This window comes from Rhinatrema bivittatum, chromosome 18, assembly GCF_901001135.1.
Source record: "Rhinatrema bivittatum chromosome 18, aRhiBiv1.1, whole genome shotgun sequence".
NCBI lineage: Eukaryota > Metazoa > Chordata > Amphibia > Gymnophiona > Rhinatrematidae > Rhinatrema > Rhinatrema bivittatum.
Window position 1 is genome coordinate 13,299,854 of NC_042632.1, and position 13,113 is coordinate 13,312,966.

The 13,113-nt window shown below is 44.2% G+C and overlaps 1 long non-coding RNA gene across 3 annotated transcripts in view; it reads left to right on the plus strand.

The window, feature by feature from the left end:
• Nucleotides 1-10,030: 10,030 nt before the first annotated feature.
• Nucleotides 10,031-13,113, plus strand: part of LOC115080086 — a 103,995-nt gene continuing 100,912 nt past the window's right edge. For all 3 annotated transcript variants that reach the window (XR_003853509.1, XR_003853510.1, XR_003853507.1), the window contains exon 1: nucleotides 10,031-10,220. This is a non-coding gene — a long non-coding RNA (uncharacterized LOC115080086). The remainder of the gene's footprint in view (nucleotides 10,221-13,113) is intronic.

The window sequence follows — 13,113 nt, forward strand, 5'->3', positions numbered from 1 at the left end:
GTCGGTCGATGCGCCCAGCCACGTTAATAAGTGAGTTCAGGTCCTCTGGAAGGTCCTGGGCTGCAAGCTCGTCCTTTATTCTAGCCGCCAGGCCTTCAAGAAAAACCCCGCGAAGGGCGTTATCAGCCCAACCCACTTCTTGGGCAAGGGTGCGGAATTCCAGAGCGTAGTCGGCTAGGGTTCGTGTCCCCTGCCGAAGTTGGAGTAGTTCAGAAGTTGCGGAGGCCTGACGTGCTGGTTCATCGAATGCTGCTCGAAATTCCTCCACGAACACACTCAGATCACTCAGGGCGGGATCATTTTTATCCCACATGGGAGACGCCCAGTTTAAGGCTCGACCATCAAGTAATGAAAAGATGTAAGCCACCTTGATTCCATCTGAGGGAAACTGATTGGGTAGCAGGGCGAACCGTACAAAACACTGATTCAGGAAGCCCGCACAAGCCTTAGAGTCCCCAGCAAAACGTGTGGGAGCTGGAAGCTGCGTGGGAGTATGAAGCGTCACCACTGGGGCAGGTATGGCTACCGGAACCGGTGCCGCGGGCTCAACGTCCATGCGGGTAGCCAACCGTTCCACGGTGGCCGCCAGGGTGTCCAGTACCTGTTGTTGTTGAACCAAACGTTGAGCCAGTCCGGGAATGGCCTGTAGACCAGCTAGGTCTGCCGGATCCATGGCCTTGCAAACTGTTGTGCTCCGGGTGTGGATCCTTGGGCCGACCGGCAATATGGGACGGTCGGAAGGCAGACACACACAGTGCGGGATGGATCTTCACCTGGAAACCCGTGACCCCACCAGAGGAGCTGTTAGGGCCCGGGTCGCTAGGACTTAGGTGGCTTCGCCCTGGAAGTCCGAGGTCCCCCCAGGAGGAGCCCGTAGGGACCCGGACCGCTGGGACTTAGGAGAGTCACAGGCGTGAAGGGAAACCGAGGGCGGACAGAAGTCTGGACTGGTAGCTGAAGACAGGAACGAGGAGGTGTACCGGAGTCTGGGTATGCAGCAAGTAGTGGATCCAAGAAGCGAGCCAGAGTCGAGGCAGGCAGTGAACAGGCAGAGACGTGAAACAAAACCAGGATTAAGGCAGGCAGCAGGCAGGCAGAAACGTGAGACAAACCAGGATCAAGACAGGCAGCAGGCAGGCAGAATCGTGAGACAAACCAGGATCAAGGCAGGCAGCAGGCAGGCAGAATCATGAGACAAACCAGGATCAAGGCAGGCAGCAGGCAGGCAGAATCGTGAGACAAACCAGGATCAAGAAACGCAGGATAGCAGCAACTAACTCTCTCCAAGGAGTGACCACGTTGCAAGGCAAAGCAAAGAAGAAAGCTGCGGGTTTAAATCCCCCTCCGGGTCTGACGTCAGAAGGAGGGCGGATCGGCACATCCGGGTGCTGGGAGCTCAAAAGGACAGCCCTCGCGCGCGCGCATTCCCCCGCAGGGGGCGGAGCTATCCTCGGGCTTGCCGGCGTCCCCACGAGGAGGACGCCGCTGCCATGCGGCCAGGCCGGCCCGGAATCGCGCGGCTCGCGGCGCAGGGAGGAGACCCGCGGGGAAGGTAAGAGCCCTGGTCGCTGCGTAAGCGACTGGGGTCGCAACACATGTGTACATGCTGTACTGCAGACAGGTTTGAAAGTTCGGCTCCCAGTGTATAACGTGATTGTGTGCAGGTTTCACCACTTTGAGACAAATGGAACGAGGCAATCTGAGCCTGTATCTTAACCAGTGTGCACCTGCAATGGCACCCATTAGCATATTCTAAAACCCTTGAATTTAGATTCATGCATGCTTCATAACATTTTTTTAAATTATTTTTGAAAGCACTCAGAGTAATAGATCCCCTGCAAGCAGCGGTGGAATAGCCCAGCTGCTATTCCCCTCTGGACCTCAGAGCCACAAAATGGGGGGAAAAAAACCTTTAGTACATCCAGGCTTTCACTTAACCAGAAACACAGATCAAGTGCATCCCAGTCAATTGAAAAATCTCAGCTGAACATCTTTCAGTGATCTATAAAGAATTATTCTTGCTTCCTTATATAATACTTATATATATACTTTATAAAAATATATATAAACTGTTATGAAGTATCAGCCTACACAGTACTCAGTTAACACTTGCAAACATGTATTATAATATAAAAGATAGATTTAACAAATATACACAATAGTTGGGTAGGAAAGACAGAATTCTTGCTAAGAAATCTGTAAATAATATTTTTTGAGAAACTACTGGCAAAGCCTAGCAGAACACATTTTAACAGCGCTGTGTGAGGTAAGTCAAGAGTAGCTGGAACAGAAGATGTCAGCATGCATTATATAGTACAATGTATACACACGTTTGCTATAATTTTAATGTATACTCCCATGAGCCCTCGTTTGAGGTGGGTCACCTATTATTCTGTAGTTAGATGCTCTGCTTATCTTGGATCCTATGACAAACTGTATATCATTTTCCATATGAAGAGTACCAGGTGTAGCATGGATGTTTCAACTGGTCATTCCTGCTTGGACTAGTCTTGTAAGTGCAGCAATAATTCTGCAGACCATGGACTAGAGAATGCATGACATCTTTGTTGGCAGAGAAAGCTGTTATGTTTCCATCACAATGAAGATAGGCAGGCAGTGCTCCAAGACCAGAAACCTTTATTCCAGTTTTCAAGCTCATTCCAAGCCAAGGTTTTTCCTCTCATTTTCAAATACATAAGTGATCAAATCTGCTTCTTGGAAATTGAAATTGCTCCCTTTTCAATTCTGCTGATCTCAAAGGGCTATATTTTTAAAAGTTTGAACAGAAATTAGACATGTAGAGGTACATATTCAGCCGCCGTGCAGCTGTGCTAGTTAGCCGGTTATATATAACCGGCTAACTAGTGGTGTATATTACCCAGATATCTTTAAGTTAGCTGGTTATATGACAGCCCAGATATGTTAACCGGCTAACTCTAAATAATAGAGTTAGTCAATGTATCCAGCTAACTCTGCTCCTCCTTTGAATGCCTCCCACCAGCCCCTGCAACACCCCCGATTTATCCATCTAAATTCTAGCTGGGTAACCAGTTACCTTACCCGGCTAGCTGGATATGGGCTGAATATAGATGGGGAAGCCATGTAGACAGATGTTTTCTGTGTAAATGGCATTTGAGGATGGACCTCCCAAGATTTGTACTTAGATGGTTATCAGCATGTCTAACCAATTTTGAATCCCCACTCCTCACCCCTTTGCTGCTGCATCAAATTATTTTACAGGACTAACCTAGGGCAACCATTGGCCCAGCTACATAGGTGGTCCAGAGAGGTGGCTTCAGATTAGCTGCCCAGATGTAGTTTTCAAAGCATCGGACACTTAAATACAGAACCATTTCCACACCTCAGCATACACCAAGCTTTTATTGACAAAGGACTTCCCTCCTCCCCCTCCACAAATAATTGCACTTGATCTCATTAGATACCCTCAGGAGGAGTAGGGAGATGTTTTGGCTTCTCTAATAGCTTTCTTTCTATTTTACATAACAATTTATTTAGATTAAAGCACGTTTGTAAGCTTGGCACCTTCTCCACATTTTGCATAATGCACATTCTCATTTTCACAATAATCATTATTCTTGAATCAGATGCTTGTCAATTTGTATATTTTGGCTTCCACATCGCTTAAATCAGACCTTGACTTTGTGGGTCTGTTTAGTATATAGAAAATATTTTTGTCCCAAATTCACTTGCTGGATCTTAATGGGCTCCTCATTTGCACAGTCAATATGGGGACAAATTTTCAAACTGTGCTTTTTGAAGTCCATTGGTGCTTTTTTACCCACGGCCCTAATTTTCAAAGCAAAAATTTGCAAGCAGTTTCACCGTGAATCTTCCCATAGTTACAAAGTACCTGCCATGCAAACCTGACACCCAACCTTTCCTTCCAGGACTGTTTTTCATGAAAAATATCCAATTTATATTTGAAAGTGAATCTCTGCGAGTTATCCCCCCCACCACCAATCATAGCATGCTCTGGGAGTGCCCCCTCTAAAAGTGGCTAGAAGTAGACAGATTACCTTTAGCCACGGTAAGGGAGGTTGATTTTCAGACCAAACAACGTATGACATGCCATGCTGCGTCAGACCAAGGTCCATCGAGCTCAGCATCCTGTTTCCAACAGTGGCTAGGTCAGGTCACAAGTACCCAGCAAATCCTGAAAAAAACAGATTTTTTTCTTGTTGCTCACTCCCGGGGATAAGCAGTGATTTTCCCAGTTCTGCCTGGCTAATACTTGTTTATGGACTTTTCCTCCAGGAATTTGCCCAAACTCTTTTTAAAGCCCGCTATGCTCGTTGCCTTGAACACATCCTGTAGCAACAGAATCCACAGCTTGATAGTGCACTGAGCGAAAAAGTACTTTCTACAATTTGTTTTAAATCTGCTGGTTGTAAGTTTCACAGAGTGTCCCCCTTTTTTAATATTATTTGAAATCATATCTTCTTTCAGTTGTCTCTTTTCCAAGCTGAAGAACCTTTAGTACTCTTCCTTTACAAAGGAACTCTATCATTTTTGTGTATTTTTTTCTAGTTCCTCTGTCTTTTTTTGAGATGGGGCAACCAGAACTGCACATAACTCAAAGTGCAGTTGCACAATGGATCATTACAGAGGCATTATGATATTCTCCATTTTAGTCTTCATTCCTAGCCAAATAATTCCTAACATTCTATTTTCTTTTTGGACTGCCGCACACTGAGCAGAGGATTTCAAAGTCTTGGGCACAAGGACTCCAAAGTTTTTTTCCTGGGTGGTGATTTCTAATATGAAACCCAGCATTCTAAACCTGCAGTTGGGATTATTTTTTCCCTATGAATATCACTTTGCACTTTAACATTCATGTACCATTAAGATGCCCAGTCTCTTAGTCTTGCAAGGTCCTTCTGCAATTCCTCACAATTCATTGCTTTAATAACGTTGAATAATTTTGTGTCATCTACATATTTGATCACCTCAGTCACTACTTCCATTTCTACAGTAGAGGAGGACCGGAAGGCTCATCTGCATACTGCTCCCAGCATCCCCCGGGAGAGGAGTCCAGAAGTCACCGCAAGTGATCCAGGGATTGGCGTCCATAGCCCAGCTTCCAGAGGCCCAGCATTCCTTTGCAGTAGAGGAGGACCGGAAGGCTCATCTGCATACTGCTCCCAGCATCCCCCGGGAGAGGAGTCCAGAAGTCACCGCAAGTGATCCAGGGATTGGCGTCCATAGCCCAGCTTCCAGAGGCCCAGCATTCCTTTGCAGTAGAGGAGGACCGGAAGAGGATTGGTAAGTATAGCTTTCAGAAATTTTTGGGCTTATAAAAGTTGGTGAAAGGTGAAATTAAGGGATATATTCTTTAGAGTTTGTGTGTGTCTGAGGTAATAAGCAAGCCAGAGATAGTTAATTCCAGTATCTGTCTTTCCCACCCACTCAACCCTTGATTTTTAGGCACGAGACAGTTTTTCATCAAAAATCAATCAGGGTCTTATCTAAATCATACTATTGTATCAGCCCTTACTGAAAGTTTAATCATCCCCTTGTAGGAAACTAGCTGATTAAATAGTAAATTCACCTGTAAATTTAAACTACTCTCATTCCAACTCCCTTAGTATCTTAAACTTAACTAGGAACTCAATAAAACTAAGATGAAGGCAGCAGTCCAGCAACAAGAGGGAGGCTTTCCAGTCTTTTGCATTGAGTGTCACATGTATGATTTTTTACCTGCCGGTGAGAGATTGTATGTGTGCACCCGGTGCAAAGAGCTCCTGGCTCTCAGGGAACGAGTCCGATCTCTGGAGGCTAGAGTAGCAGACTTGGAGGAGCTGAGGGAGACAGAGAGGTACATTGACGAGACCTTCAGGGACATAGTAGTCAAGTCCCAAATCCAGTCTGGCAGCCCTAGTGCTGCCTTGGATCAGAAAGGTCTCCCAGTAGGAGAACATCACCCTGGTGTAGCAGGAAGTGATCCTGTAGCAAGGACCTGCTCTCCAGGTGATGTATTGTCCTCTCGCACCGAGGACAAGTCTCCCAGGGCTACTGCCCAGGAGGGAAGGGTTAGGCCTGCCATCATAGTTGGCGATTCAATTATTAGAAATGTAGATAGCAGGGTGGCTGGTGGACGTGAGGACCGCCTGGTAACTTGCCTGCCTGGTGCGAAGGTGGCAGACCTCACGCGCCACCTAGATAGGATTATAGACAGTGCTGGGGAGGAGCCGGCTGTCGTGGTACATGTGGGCACCAACGACATAGGAAAGTGTGGGAGAGAGGTTCTGGAAGCCAAATTTAGGATATTAGGTCGGAAGCTAAAATCCAGAACCTCCAGGGTGGCATTCTCTGAAATGCTTCCTGTTCCACGTGCAGGACCCCAGAGGCAGGCAGAGCTCCAGAGTTTCAATGCGTGGATGAGACGATGGTGTAGGGAAGAGGGATTCAGCTTTGTAAGGAACTGGGGAAACTTTTGGGGAAAGGGGAGACTTTTCCGAAAGGATGGGCTCCACCTTAACCAGAGTGGAACCAAGCTGCTGGCACTAACTTTCAAAAAGGAGATAGAGCAGCTTTTAAACTAGAACAAAGGGGAAAGCCGACAGTCACTCAGCAGTGCATGGTTCGGAGAAATGTATCCTTGAAGGATACTAATGAAACAGGAGAGTTAGGGCATCCCAACAGAGAGGTTCCATTAAAAGCAAATATAGTCCATATGCCTATATGTAAAAAATCACCAAAACTAATGATTTCCGAATTATCCCAAACAACTGAAAAGCAGGTTGTTAAAACAAACAAAAAACACACTTTGAAATGTCTATATGCCAATGCCAGAAGTCTAAGAAGTAAGATGGGAGAGTTAGAGTGTATAGCAGCAAATGATGAGATTGACATAATTGGCATCACAGAAACTTGGTGGAAGGAGGATAACCAATGGGACAGTGCTATATCAGGGTACAAATTATATCGCAATGATAGGGAGGATCAACTTGGTGGGGGGTGTGGCACTTTATGTCCGGGAGGGTATAGAGTCCAACAGGCTAAAGATCATACAAGAGACTAAATGCTCAGTAGAATCTATATGGGTAGAAATCCCATGTGTGTTGGGTAAGAGTATAGTGATAGGAGTATACTACCGTCCACCTGGACAAAATGGTCAGACAGATGATGAAATGCTAAGAGAAATCAGGGAAGCAAACCAATTTGGCAGTGCAATAATAATGGGAGATTTCAATTACCCCAATATTGACTGGGTAAATGTAACATCAGGACTTGCTAGAGATATAAAGTTCCTGGATGTAATAAATGATTGTTTCATGGAGCAATTGGTTCAGGAACCAACAAGAGAGGGAGCTATTTTAGATTTAATTCTTAGTGGAACACAGGATTTGGTGAGAGAGGTAACGGTGGTGGGGCCACTTGGCAACAGTGATCATAACATGATCAAATTTAAACTAATAACTGGTAGGGGGACAATAAGTAAATCTGCAGCTCTAACACTAAACTTTCAAAAGGGAAACTTTGATAAAATGAGGAAAATAGTCAGAAAAAAACTGAAAGGTGCAGCTGCAAAGGTTAAAAGTGTTCAACAGGCTTGGACATTGTTTAAAAATACAATCCTAGAGGCGCAGTCCATATGTATTCCACGCATTAAGAAAGGTGGAAGGAAGGCAAAACGATTACCTTCATGGTTAAAAGGTGAGGTGAAAGAGGCTATTTTAGCCAAAAAATCATCCTTCAAAAATTGGAAGAAAGATCCATCTGAAGAAAATAGGATAAAACATAAGCATTGTCAAGTTAAGTGTAAAACATTGATAAAACAAGCGAAGAGAGAATTTGAAATGAAGTTGGCCATAGAGGCAAAAACTCATAATAAAAACTTTTTTAAATATATCCAAAGCAAGAAACCTGTGAGGGAGTCGGTTGGACCATTAGATGACCGAGGGGTTAAAGGGGCTCTTAGGGAAGATAAGGCCATTGCAGAAAGACTAAATGAATTCTTTGCTTCCGTGTTTACTAGTGAGGATGTTGGGGAGATACCAGTTCCGGAGTTGGTTTTCAGGGGTGATGAGTCAGACGAACTGAACGAAATCACTGTCAACCTGGAAGATATAGTAGGCCAGATTGACAAACTAAAGAGTAGCAAGTCACCTGGACCGGATGGTATGCATCCCAGGGTACTAAAGGAACTCAAAAATGAAATTTCTGACCTATTAGTTAAAATTTGTAACCTATCATTAAAATCATCCATTGTACCTGAAGACTGGAGGGTGGCCAATGTAACCCCAATATTTAAAAAAGGCTCCAGGGGTGATCCGGGTAACTATAGACCAGTGAGCCTAACTTCAGTGCCGGGAAAAATAGTGGAAACTATCCTCAAGATCAAAATTGTAGAGCATATAGAAAGACATGATTTAATGGGACACAGTCAACATGGATTTACCCAAGGGAAGTCTTGCCTAACAAACCTGCTTCATTTTTTTGAAGGGGTTAATAAACATGTGGATAAAGGTGAACCGGTAGATGTAGTGTATTTGGATTTTCAGAAGGCGTTTGACAAAGTCCCTCATGAGAGGCTTCTACGAAAACTAAAAAGTCATGGGATAGGAGGCGATGTCCTTTCGTGGATTACAAACTGGTTAAAAGACAGGAAACAGAGAGTAGGACTAAATGGTCAATTTTCTCAGTGGAAAAGGGTAAACAGTGGAGTGCCTCAGGGATCTGTACTTGGACCGGTGCTTTTCAATATATATATCAATGATCTGGAAAGGAATACAATGAGTGACGTTATCAAATTTGCAGATGATACAAAATTATTCAGAGTAGTTAAATCACAAGCAGACTGTGATACATTACAGGAGGACCTTGCAAGACTGGAAGATTGGGCATCCAAATGGCAGATGAAATTTAATGTGGACAAGTGCAAGGTGTTGCATATAGGGAAAAATAACCCTAGCTGTAGTTACACGATGTTAGGTTCCATATTAGGAGCTACCACCCAAGAAAGAGATCTAGGCGTCATAGTAGATAATACATTGAAATCGTCAGCTCAGTGTGCTGCAGCAGTCAAAAAAGCAAATAAAATGTTAGGAATTATTAGGAAGGGAATGGTTAATAAAACGGAAAATGTCATAATGCCTCTATATCGCTCCATGGTGAGACCACACCTTGAATACTGTGTACAATTCTGGTCGCCGTATCTCAAAAAAGATATAGTTGCAATGGAGAAGGTACAGAGAAGGGCAACCAAAATGATAAAGGGGATGGAACAGCTCCCCTATGAGGAAAGGCTGAAGAGGTTAGGGCTGTTCAGCTTGGAGAAGAGACGGCTGAGGGGGGATATCATAGAGGTCTTTAAGATCATGAGAGGTCTTGAACGAGTAGATGTGACTCGGTTATTTACACTTTCGAATAATAGAAGGACTAGGGGGCATTCCATGAAGTTAGCAAGTAGCACATTTAAGACTAATCGGAGAAAAATTCTTTTTCACTCAACGCACAATAAATCTCTGGAATTTGTTGCCAGAGGATGTGGTTAGTGCAGTTAGTGTAGCTGGGTTCAAAAAAGGTTTGGATAAGTTCTTGGAAGAGAAGTCCATTAACTGCTATTAATCAAGTTTACTTAGGGAATAGTCACTGCTATTAATTGCATCAGTAGCATGGGATCTTCTAGGTGTTTGGGTAATTGCCAGGTTCTTGTGGCCTGGTTTGGCCTCTGTTGGAAACAGGATGCTGGGCTTGATGGACCCTTGGTCTGACCCAGCATGGCAATTTCTTATGTTCTTATGTTCTTACATCACTAATGAATATGTTATATAGCAAAGGTCAAGTACCATTCCCTGTGGTACTCCACTAATGACCTTTCTCATTTGGAAACTTGATATTTTAATCATCTGGTCTGTTTCATGAGTTTTAATCAGTTACCAATTCACAACAGGGCATTGCCTCTTATAACTTTTTAATTTCCTGAGGAGTCTCTCATGAGGGACTTTGTCAATGACTATGTAAAGGTGAGTACTTCAGACCCTCCTTAAATGATCAGGACCAGGCATTTAGCTTGGTCTACCTTAAAGACAGCACACCAGGGAATCTTGGATGCAAGACATATTCCCTGGGGAGAGGGATATAATAGCAGGCCCTAGAGGGAACAGGGTGGTCCCAGAGTAGAAGACATGGAAATAGGAGCTTGTTAGAACTGTTTAACTGTGAATTGTGACCTTTTGTAGCCAGTTCTGCTGAAGGTAAGTGGGTTTTCTTTTCTGTTTTGTTGTCTGAAAAGTAAAGTATTTTTTGTGGAGAAGGCCAGAGTCCAGACTGCTGTAGCTTCAGGCAAACCTAAGCCTTTTTGTGATGTGCTACAGAAATGTAATAGGATTAAAATGAGCTAATTACTACAAGTCAGGTTAATTATAGATTGATGCAAATCCCTAATTGACTCTTATTGTGAAAAATATTCTTCCTGAGGTTTTATATATTTATTTGTTTATTTAAGTGTTATATATACCATCATTCCATGTGAGAATCACTAGATCACAACGGTGTACAGGTTTGACACTCACAGACAAAGAATGAGTTACAAAGGCAGGCGTGCATATGGGTAAACATTCCAAATCTAAGGGTGTACTTCAAAGACAGACATATAAGATGCATTTGTAATTGTTATAGGGGTTATGGGGGGGGGGGATGAGAATATGGGGTAATGTGCAGGACATAGGCCTGGATTTATCAAAATGCACTAAATATCGTTTGCAATAGGAAAAGGGGTGTGTTTTATGGTAATAGCCTATTTATCGCAAAGTGTGCTATCTTAGGGGGGGAGAGAGAGAGAGAGAGAGAGCCTAGCTATAAGGCCCTTATAGTACGTAGGTATTTATACCTCTATATGAGGCCCACTTAGTACCTTGATGTTACCCAGATAGAGAGTCCATCAAGCTAGGTTGAAAGAACATTGCACAAATCTCATCTTTGGGTGAGTTTCCTCACTCCTAAGGACATCAAATCTTCACAAGAATGTACTGTTCTGTTCATATGTCTCACTCAAATGTCAAAGTGGCACCTAACCCCTACACTACCTCTTAAACCTCACCTCGAGGTACTAGGCGGATCTCATATAGAGGTATAAATACTAGGGATGTGAATCGGGCTTCGGATGATTGAAAATATCGTCAGAAATCGGGGGCTCCCCCGAAACGATAGGAAAACCCCACGATATTGATCGTGGGGGTTCTCTTATCGTTTTGGGGGAGGGCGGGAAAAACGGCACACAAAAATAACCCCTAAACCCACCCCGACCCTTTAAAACAAATTCCTTTGCTTCCCCACCCTCCCAACCCCCCAAAAACATTTTACAGGTGCCTGGTGGTCCAGTGGGGGTCCCGGGAGCGATCTCCCACTCCCGGGCCGTCAGCTGCCACTAATCAAAATGGCGCCGATGGCACTTTGCCCTTACCATGTGACAGGGTATCCGTGCCATTGGCTGACCCCTGTCACATGGTAGGAGCACTGGATGGCCCACGCCATTTTTAAAGATGAGACATCTAACTGTGGGTGGGAAATGGTAAGGATGGGTAGGAAACAAACATCACTGATTACTTGTCCAGGAACCAGCTCTCACACCTTCTCAGAGCAAAGCACACAGAATGAACAACACACGACAAGAACCGCCAGTAAAATGCATCTTGTCATACCGTCTCTTCCTTTAGCAAAGCTTTCCAACACAAGGAACAGAGCCTTCTCCATTGCGGGACCGAAATTATGGAACTCCTTACCAGATTACCTAAGCTCACTTAGCGACATCAAATCCTTCAAAAAGGAACTCAAATCATGGATATTCAATCAAACATTCAAAGATGGCTTTGGTTAATTTGCATACAACTGCTCCTACACATAATCACTCTCCATTTTGCACGTACTAAATTACTAAAGAGAACACTTCTCAGGACACTACACACCGATCCACAGACTCCTAATACAGTTAATCTTAGTTAAATCAATTGTTTACCTCTCACCGCGCTCCGAGATAGGATATTTCCCTCTTAGTCTTAACTACCCAAGTAAGTGAAATCTAAACACACCAAGTGATTAATGTAGTACACAAGTTTTTTATGCAATATGTTAATCATTACCTGTCTGTCCACAGTAATACCTTGTTCAGTTCACTTGTTTATAAACTGTAATACGTTGAACAGTTCTAATAAGTTACACGGTTCTACTGTTTATTAACTGTAATAAGTTGTTAACCTGTAAACCGGAGTGAAGGCAGCTAGCTATACTTCGGTATATAAAAACTATTAAATAAATAAAATTCAACTCTGAAAGTACTTTCCTAGCACACAAAATGCACTCAGAATTCTGGAGTTCAATATACAGAGTGTTAGGCTGTTTTCGCACACATTAGGTATCGCATCGCGAGATGCAAATTTTAGTTTTTAGTCAACGAGGAGGAGTTTAGGCAGGGTTTATGAAAACGAGGGGCATTAATGCTGCATGCAATAGTGTAACACACATTTTTAACTACATTGTGTGATATGCCCGAAATGGAATTTGCAATATTTATCATATTTTTCAGGGAGAGAGGGGAAGAGGGAGAGAGAGAGAGACTGCCTCTGGGGTGGCACACATAATTTAGGGATGTGAATCGTTTTTTGATGATTTAAAATATCGTCCGATATATTTTAAATCGTCAAAAATCGTTAGGGACACGATACAATACCAATTCCCCCGATTTATCGTCAAAAAATCGTAAATCGGGGGAAGGGGGAGGGCAGGAAAACCGGCACACTAAAACCCCCTAAAACCCACCCCCGACCCTTTAAAATAAATCCCCCACCCTCCCGAACCCCCCCCCAAGCTGGCCAAAAGTCCCTGGGGGTCCAGCGGGGGTCTGGGAGCGATCTCCTGCCGCGAATCGTTTTCCGTACGGAAAATGGCGCCGGCAGGAGATCGACTGCAGGAGGTCGTTCAGCCGGGGTCCGGAACCCCCGCTGAATGACCTCCTGCAGTCGATCTCCTGCCGGCACCATTTTCCGTACGGAAAATGATTCGCGGCAGGAGATCGCTCCCGGACCCCCGCTGGACCCCCAGGGACTTTTGGCCAGCTTGGGGGGGCCTCCTGACCCCCACAAGACTTGCAAA